The sequence below is a fragment of the Thalia democratica genome, chromosome 4 (assembly GCF_965202585.1).
Source record: "Thalia democratica chromosome 4, ktThaDemo2.hap1.1, whole genome shotgun sequence".
In the NCBI taxonomy this organism is placed as follows: domain Eukaryota; kingdom Metazoa; phylum Chordata; class Thaliacea; order Salpida; family Salpidae; genus Thalia; species Thalia democratica.
The window spans coordinates 72,554,440-72,564,387 of NC_139168.1; the positions used below are offsets into that span (position 1 = coordinate 72,554,440).

Below are 9,948 nucleotides of genomic sequence, written 5' to 3' on the forward strand. Positions count from 1 at the left end.
ATTCACTTTAGCACTTATAATTGCTCACTTTTATTATCTTTATTTTATCTCTTGTGCCGATTTGCACAGCCGACGTTCATATGCAAAAAAATAAGTTTTTGAGCACATCCATTAAACTAGTGCAAAAACTGTTATGTTGTTTGGTGTAGTAACACTCTTGAGAAATAAAAACAATATGTTCAATCAACTTTTTCTTAATAGCTATAAAATCCTGTTTTTTTATAGTATAAAAATAGTAACTTTTACGCATATATACAAATATTTAAATAAACCTTAAAGAAAACTAACTATAATTAGTTTGAATATTTACCAAACTATTATACTTAGCTGTTACACTTAAGCCCACAATGTTTGTCAGTAAAAATTAACTAGTTATAACTTCTTTATTAAATTTTTTCTAATTATTATCTAATTGTTATGATTTAGTTATATATAAATGACTATTATTTACAAATAGAACTTATAAAATTAAAAAATTTTAAATATTTTTTACCAGCTCAAATCAAATGCCTTCAGGCAAAAAATAAGTTTTTAAACCAATCACAAGCTTTGAAATATTGTTTGTCCAATTACACTTCGTAAAAATACGTCTAATTTGCATATAAACGCTGAGCGGCTAGACAGTGGCTAAACGAGAGAGTTAGCATTAAAAGTTTAGTGTGTGAAAATTGCAAGCCGAAATTAATCAAGCGTGAATAAGGTAATCTTAAATCTTACAGTGCGCTCTAGTGGTGAATATTCGTTAAAAAATACACCTAAAAAATTAGCGCCTAAAACTTGCTCTGTCCTTAATATCAAAATTTAATTTGCCAATTATTTTCTTTAATAATCATAACCTATTAAAATTATACAAAATAAAACTTTCAAGTTGGCATAAATAACGTGAGATATAAGTTTTTACAGTAAAATGTAAATTAGGACAAGTCAAATTTAAAAAATAAAAATAAAAGACAATGCCTCTAGAATGTAAAAAAAATATTAGAAAATAATCAATAAAGAGTTTGTAGACATTATTAATAAGTTTAAGATAGTAAAATAACTGTAAAAAATATTTATCAAAAGGAATTACTAAAATGTTATTATTTTTCTAAAACTTATATAACAATCTTCAAACTAATTTTTCAAATTTTGCCTAAAAAAACTTAAGATATTATTTATAGTTGATCTACATGCCCAATTATTGTTAATACTTAATATCTACTACTACTTGAGTCATTGCCCTTGGAAAATATGTATAATAAACATATTTATCGAAGAATTTTGTTTTATTTTAAGTAAAAAGAACTTTGACTCAATTAAAGTACTTATAAACAAGATACTCATGTTGGAGCAAAAGAAAAAAATTAGTTAATGACCACGGGCAAAATATTTCACTTTTCCACTTTTGCACTTAAAACTGCTCATTCTTATTATCTTTGTATTATCAAGTGTTAAGATTTGTCGATTCTGATTTGAGATAAAAAAAAACTGAAACGTTTAGTATAAAAACATTTTCAACTTACAAAAATTTATTTAACTGATAAATTCTAATTAAGATAAGGACAGTTTATGTGAACTTATAAAATATATTATAAACAAAGAGTTTGATGTTTTAGATTATATTAATACATACACTAGAAATACTACGCTTTTTAAAAATTTATAGTTTCTCGTTTCAAAGTTTTTCTTTGTTTAAATTAAGTTTTTAAATTAAAGTATTGTTTTGAATATATCTATAAGCTTAGAAAAAATTTAACCAAAAAATTGCTCAAACGAAAGCTGATAATCATTACTATTCTAACAGCTAATTTTTTTAAAATATTTTTAAACCATTAAGTGCTTACTATGTAGTATTGGTAATACTTAGATTTAATTACATACTTTGCGAAATAATTAAATATTTTAGCGATTCCTATAAAAATGACATTTATCTTTGTATAAAACTTTTGTGAATTTTTTCTTGTAAAAACAAAGATTTAATTTTGTAATTAAGTTGTTATTTAAAAATGAAAAACCCTTAAGAATCAAAAAAGTTTAGAAAATAGTAGGTATACAACATAAATCATTTTGTAATAGCATTATGTGTTTTTAGAAAATTTTAGAGAACTATTTAAATGTCTAAAATAAATATTATGCTTATGAAAGTAAGAGTAAAACATCATAAAGAATTATTGTCTACCTGATTTAGCTATAACATCTATTTGTTTTGAATATTTTAAATTTAATGTAAAATATCCGCTAGAAGACGATGTTAATTGGTAAAAAAGAATCGCTAAAACGATGTTGTCTTTTTATCACTCTTACTATTATACGACTTTAAAACATTTTTACAAATTTAATAACAACTTATTGATCTCGCACTACTTGTATTTTTTTTATCTAACAATTGTAAAAGAAAACTTAAAACTAACACTTTAAATAATACTTCTAGTGTCGACTTCTAGTGGTTCAACTAAGGATAACAGTGTCAAGGATTTTGATATCAGAAAACTTGTTAGAGTTTTATTAACATATTGAAAATGTGAAAAATAACACAATGAAATAGAAAAAGGTAAGAAGACTGTTGTAACTAAAATTATTATTTAGGAAATAAAATTTTCATTGTGATTTTTGAGATATGAAAAGTAGTATTGCTAATAGTCAGAAATATATTTTTCTAAAAGTAAACATTTTATGATGATAGCAAGTATCTACAGTAAATTAGATTTTAATACATATTATAAATATAAATAAATTTTAATAGATTGACTTAGTTCAGTAAATTAACTTGTGTAAAACTTTTTGCAATAACATTTATAGGTATGCCACCACCAAAGCGATGGTGACGTCACAAAAGAAGCTTCTTCATTGAAACGTTTGACTTCGGTAACGAGCAGCAGAAACAAAAGCATGGTAAAGTTCTGTTAAAAATTCTTTGCGTTTTCACAAAGGAAATATCTTTATTTACAGTTATACACGGAACCTGTCGTTACTTCACAAACGCCTTAAATTCTTCATTAGTTTAACTGTTAAATTTGAGCAATCTAAATATACTTAACATAAGTGAACACGTTATTTGAAAACTTCCAAGTTGACACCAGTGACTTAAAAACAACTAACAAAAACACACACAAATCACCAACACAGAAACGAGGACTTCCCATACCAGGAAAGAGTTTCTAATTGCTACTGGTTTCCAGTATCAATTCAGGTGCACGGCCTGCAACGCGCGACACCATAGCTTCTCGCACGTGAGTTACACAACACCTCTGACGTCATGTTCAGACTCACACGCAAACGAGAAACCGGACGGTGGGTTGCAGGGAATTGTTCTCGTCATGTTAGGAGAAACGGGAGACACCATTTATGGTTATTCCCCTTTTACCATGTTCGGCATCATATCCCAATGTTTTCTTGTTTCATTTTTTAAAATTAAACTTATAACTTGTAGTTTGTTGCTACTTGCAGCTTTTTATTGAGATATTTAATGATAACAATTACCAACACAATTTTGTAGGCTGAAAATAAAAAGCAGTTGTTTTAACTTTAATGAGGTCAATTTTGAAGTTTTCATACGTGTGCTTAAATTTAGTGTAAACCTCCGGCAAGCAAATTATCTGGTGTTATCAGTTTGTTGAGTCATACTAAAGCTATAAGGACACCTTGAAAAGTCGTAAGCTACCCTAAAAAGCAATGGTTCGGGTTAAAGGTATTTTTTATCCGTTGAAACATAGTTGAAGAAAATGGTTTTGAAAGCTTGCGACTATTTAAAGGCATCTGTCACATCAAACTTATTTCATTATTTTCAAGTTCGAAACTTACTTGAAGGTAATATTTGGAACTTGCTGGAATGTAAAAAACTTTCTTACTGTAGGGGTGTATAAACATAAAATTTACTTGTTGATAGTGGTGCTTAACGTAGACCTTAAACTTGTACTGAGCAAGATTTTTCAGAGTTGTGAAGTCAAAATTATTTAGGGGGTTTACCAAACATGTGCGTTGCATACTTACATGAACTTCCTATAAGTTCATTGCAAAAAAAACCCTGTTATGACAGACCAACTGGAAAACTTACCGAAAGGCAAGGAACCATGCTACCGAAAACTTTTCAAGTTGCATCGTATAAAGTTTTTAATTGATAAAACTGAGAAATAGAAATTTGTTTACTCGTTTAGAACATACAATTTTACAAATTGAGATAAAACGAGCAATAAGGCTTTCATTTTGGTTTATTCCGACGTTGGATAATGGTTTGATTTATCACAATATTTGTTATTCTTAAAACATCTGAAAAAAATTGCGTTTCACTCCAAGACAATATGCTGTATTCATCAAGAAGTGTCTGCGGAATTTCAAATGTCACAGAAAATATATTTAGCACCGAGATTCCGCCGAAAACTGAGTCATTCTGTTGTGATCATCAAAGTCTCGTAGTGGAACAATCGAGAAAAAATTAGTAAGTGAATGTTGAACGTGTATTGGTTAAATACTTGTTATAAATTTTTTTTTTTAATATTCTATAAAAACAAAACTACTTTTGACTAAATTAACTTTTTTGAGCACTCAAACAACGCTTTCGACCGACTTTACAAACAAAAATAGCCTTATTAATTAAAAAAGGTTTTTTGCATGTTACAGATCTAGTAAGCAACACTATGGGACTTATCCCTCATTTTGATAGGTTTATTTTTCTCACTTTTAAATGAGAAAACTTTTTACTTATTCTATAATCTTTAGTTGCATGGCGGTTATTTCTTTGCCTTCGATAAAGGAATAAATCTCAAGTGATTTACATAAGATATCGTCATTGCTAGTGGTGACGTTTTGGGTTCTTGTTATTAATTTTGAAAAACTAACTTATTTCTCTTAACTCATTTAATATAATAATCAGTTTATGAAATTTAGTTTTTTCTAACAGATTTCATGAACGATGGTAATAAAATAGCAACCGACATGAATGGCGACATCAAGCAGCCGGACGAACCACTTAAAGGCGCTGCTGAGGTGGTTGATGAGATGGATCCCTCGCAAGCGTACATTACAATTGCTGCTGCAGATACAAGGTTGATGCAGTTTTATTATTTTTATACTATATTCTATTAGTGCACACAAATTATTTTTGGCAGCACAGAGATCATTTACAATTTGTTTTAAAAACAATGAGCGATATGAAAAGTCAAAATACAATGCAATGTTCAACATAACTCTACATTCCTCGTACTAATTATAAACAAGGCATAAAATACCTTCTCATGTTAAACTTAACTTTATAAATATTTAACAGACTTCTAATATGATTAGATTTAAAAATCTAAATTTAGTAAATCCCAAACTGAAACCTAAGAGAACCTACACATAAAGTAAACTTATCATAATTTCTTATTCTATAAATACTTAAAAAAAAGGAATTGCTAATCAGCAAATGACATTACAGTAGCAACATATTAATGATTTATTAACCTATACATGTATATAAAATTTATTCTGTTCTACCAATTACCTTACAATTTCACAATTTTCAAGCTTTGTTTAAATTATAACATCCAACAGTAATAACCTAGCAGAGAACTGCAACTGGTACAAGCACATCACCACTCAACCGTGACAAATATGCAACATCACGTGTCGTACATGAAGCGGCAGTACTTCCAGTTCAGGAAGAACTTGATGGTCGTCAGGAGAAACTGCAACCTAAAGTTGAGAAGGTTGAAGTCCGTCTACAAGTCCTACAAGCTCAAGATTTGTGTGTTGCTTTTTTATTAAATTGGTTTTTAAACATTTTAGTAAGAGGTAAGTTTATACAATATCTAAGAAGTTATTTTACTTCTAATGTTTTACGTGCACCAGATCTTAGGACCGAATACTTTTTATATTTAATGAACAATTTTTATGTCTAAAAATTCAAACCTAGAAGAATGCTGTTTTAACTCGGCTAATGATTTAAAAAAAAAACTGTCCCCTACATTCATGCGTTTATCTTTCTCAAGTTTAAAGGAGGAGACTGTAAAATCTTACTTTTATTACAGCCATTTTTCCAGTATTCAATATAGAAAGTTATCTTAGGTAATAACATTGGTAGCACATTGACAATGCTAAAAACCTCATATAATTTTATTACCTGTAATAACTACGTGTTGTTTCTTTCGATTAGCTTTGCACTTTTCGCTTACTTATGATCATTTACATTCATTTACTGAAAAAATCGCTTAACCTCGCTTTACACTTGTACTAGCTAGTTGTGGAACTGGTTCATCTTCTTAAGCTCTGCACCAATGGAAACTACAATAATAGAATAAACAGCATTTACTATTATTTTAAATAATATATTTATTTTTATTATTATAAAAGTTTTTATTTTTTGTCCATAAGTCAAGTATCTTCAACAACCAAAAGATCAATTTGGACATTACAATAACAAAATACCTTTCGTTTCTTAGGCTTACATTAAAAAATTATTATCCAACTTACTGTAAACAACAGAAGTTTCATGATTGACCTCCGGACACCTTCGTTTAAATTAGTTGAATATGTATTGTGAATTCGTGAATGACTAGAAATTATGGGTAATTTAATTACTTATTCAGTGGTGCACTGTTAGTCAGTGGTCTATGATTCGATCACCGAAAGGTCACCGAAAGGATCACCGGTACAACCCTATACAACAAGTCCTTTGACTAATTTATTTAAGCACTGTTTTTTAATTGTTCAATGAACAATATTAGCTTATGTTATGTTTAAAAAGACTATTTACGATGAACTTATCGGATGTCTTTTTATATATATTTTACAAATAACCACTCACCACGTTACTTAACTATTTGAGATCCTTTATGACATAATTTCTTACTTACCATAAATATATGTAACGATAATAAATAGCAAAGTAATAAACAAAAAACTAGGTAACCTTTTGGGTGCTAAAAATATAAAAACGTAACTATCCCTATTGTATTTTCTGTGCATGTTATGAACAATTTTAAATTACCGATCTGTAGATTCAACTAAAACATACTTAGAAGTCGGCTCGAAGTTTACTAGCACTAGAACCCATACTTACAGTCTACAAAAAACAGTAAATAAAGATGTAGTTAATTATTACGTCACAATCTCAATACAACAGTACAAAGCTTTAACATTACAAACTGGGCTAATAGATTTTTGTTGAATATTAAATTGAGTTGTTGTTAACAAATTTAAAAATATTACATCCATTTTTTATGGCTTAAAATGATTGTATCTTTGACTGAAAAGCTTTTCATTGCTTTTGCCTCCGGCTTCAGCTGCTGAAGCGAAAGTGAGTTGTGACGTCACACAAAAAAACGTTTCTTCTGACGTCATAATAATTCTTCTCTGTTTTTCTTTGTGTGTAAATGGGTATCAGATTCGAATCATTAAAACTTTCCAACCCATTGAAACTTGTATTATACGATACTTAGTTTACCATATCATACTAGCTTGATGTGACTGACCTTTGACAAAACTGAATAATTTTTAAACAAGTTTTGAAAGAAAGGTATTGTTAAACACCAGGGAGCTTTAGTTTAAAGTCAAAGTGAGTGGTATCATCAACATACGTTTCTTTTTGTTTCAAAATTAGCAATAATGGCAGTAAGACATCTGTTGTAACAATCACCACACATTGTAGAGTTTTTCGCAACCTGTCCAAGAAAAAGAAAAGTTATAAAGTACTTATGACGTTCCCTCCGTGAGTTTCAAAATGCTAGCTCCAAGTATCTGTTACTGTCTTTAAGATTTCATTAAAGTGCCTTGATCTAATTTTAATCTTGTCTTCAAAGCCCTTTTTTAGCAATTTTTAAGACTTAATAGACCTACTTTTGTAATAAATAACCCATTTTAATACAGGCCATTATACAATTACCCTAGTTTACAGTTTCATGAAAAGGTAAATTTTTTTATGGCACCTGATTTTTTGTCTTAAAGATTTGCTTTAATTTATGCAGCCAATGAGTTGGCTTGTTTTTAAATCAGATATTTATTAATTACTCTTTCAGTCCACTTCAAAATAAAGTTTCACTCATTTGCTGGTTTGTGTAAAAATACATTAAACGTCTCTTAAAGCCGGTTATCATTGGCTTAAAATTTCAGACGTGTCCTAGTTGGTTGATCTTGCTTTTAATTTGTAACTTATATTAAGTCAATAACCTAAAGTTACATTATAGTGACGAGTGTTTAGCTGAACAATATTTTAAAGTCTTAATTAGGAATGACATTGTGATGATTTAGACCCAATGCTTGTAATTTCCTGGGTATTTTGTAAGTTTTAATCAAAATTATTATCTCGAGTATCAAGAGTTTTAAATTTTCTGATCAACTTTACAAACAAGAAAATTAAAACATGTTACGTTGTTTAATTGCGGAAACTACTTTATTAAAAGTATAAAACATACTTTTACCTGGTAAGAAACATGATGAGACTTATGCCTTACGATGTTTATTCCAAATTATTCCATTAGTCGATGATCAATAGCAAGCATAAATTAGTTTGCTTGTCTTGTACAATTTGGAATCAAACAGTAATAAATTTGTCGATAGCTGTTTTTAAGACTTATTTATTCTACGAATATCTGTCTTATTTTCGACTATTGTTTCAAAAGATAAAAGTTTCAATATCTTAAGCTTTAATAAAACAGTGATATTAGCACCTTATGGCATACTATATATATGTACATATATAGTATATATATAAATGTATATATATAAAGAAATAAGTTTATTAACTTAATAATATAAATTTTTTTAGCACAGAGCTCACCTTAATGGCTTTTTTAATGAAAAGTTTATATTAGTTCAATTTCAATTTTATTTTAATGTTTTTCCATATTTTTATCTTACTCAATTTTCTGTTCAGAGTTGTCACTCACTGAAGTTTTATGAATTTTTGCCAGTTTAATGCCAATTGGTAAGTTAAATGTTGAACATGCCGAAGTTAAATTTCTGCTCGAAGCAGTTTTGTTGCGTCACAAAAAACTTTTTATACAAAAAAAAAATATTTTTTTATGATTTTTATTTTTAGCAGGTTTGTATAGTTAAATTATATAATGTTACTATATTTTATTGCCAACTAATTATTGTTTCTAAAGTATATGTCCCATAGAATTTTACCTAAACTCTTTGCACTTGAGCAAGAAATCCCTCAAATAGCGTTGCGAAAATTTAGGTAAAATTCTATGGGTCATAATTTTCAAAAACAATGATTAATTGGGAAAAATATAAAAACAATATAAAACTTAACTATACAAGTCTGTTAAAAATAATAGTTATTAAATAAATATTTTATTTTTGCATAAAAATTTTTTTGTGACGCAACAAAACTGCTTCGACTAGAAGTTTTGTGATTAACTATGTACGTTTGATTTCAAAGCTAAAACGCTGTGAACTACTTAACGCTAAGTCGCCATCCATTTTCCGGTCAAAGCTTTTTGCTTTTTAGTTCATGTCTTGTTGATTTATTTCGCATCCTTATTGGTGTTAACTAAATGCAAAATGTTAGAAGAATATTAAGTTGTAAAATAAAACTAGTAAATAATAAATAAAACGTTCAAAATTCAATGATTACTAATTTTTTGCTCTTTAAACCATTGAACTGTTGTAACAAAAAGTATACTTTAAAAAAATCTCTAAAAAACAACTAATAACAATTAATAACGTGTTATCAACAGAATAAGATTCTTATTTTTAAACACTGTTGCCTAAGTTTCTATTTAAATAAAAGTATTGTTTAAACCGATTTAATGTATCAAAAGGTAATAAGTGTTTAAAGGCAATTTTATTCATATACATATGGTTCAACAACTGTAGGAAACTTTCTATTAAAAGTTTAATTATTATCAGGATAACTTTTCTACGGTACATTTGTTTAAATTTAAAAACAGTATTAACCAGACTTATGTAAAATTAAATTATTAAAAAAAATATTTTACAGCCTAGTCATCCGCAAACGAATTGTCTTGTCAGCTTGGATTTAACAAA

General features: G+C 28.2%; 1 long non-coding RNA gene across 1 annotated transcript; it reads left to right on the plus strand.

Annotated features, from left to right (window-relative positions):
* Positions 1 to 4,347: 4,347 nt before the first annotated feature.
* On the plus strand, positions 4,348 to 5,607 carry LOC145832917 (uncharacterized). Its single transcript, XR_014369752.1, has 3 exons — positions 4,348 to 4,414; positions 4,877 to 5,021; positions 5,509 to 5,607. It is a non-coding gene; the product is annotated as an uncharacterized LOC145832917 (long non-coding RNA).
* Positions 5,608 to 9,948: the final 4,341 nt, after the last annotated feature.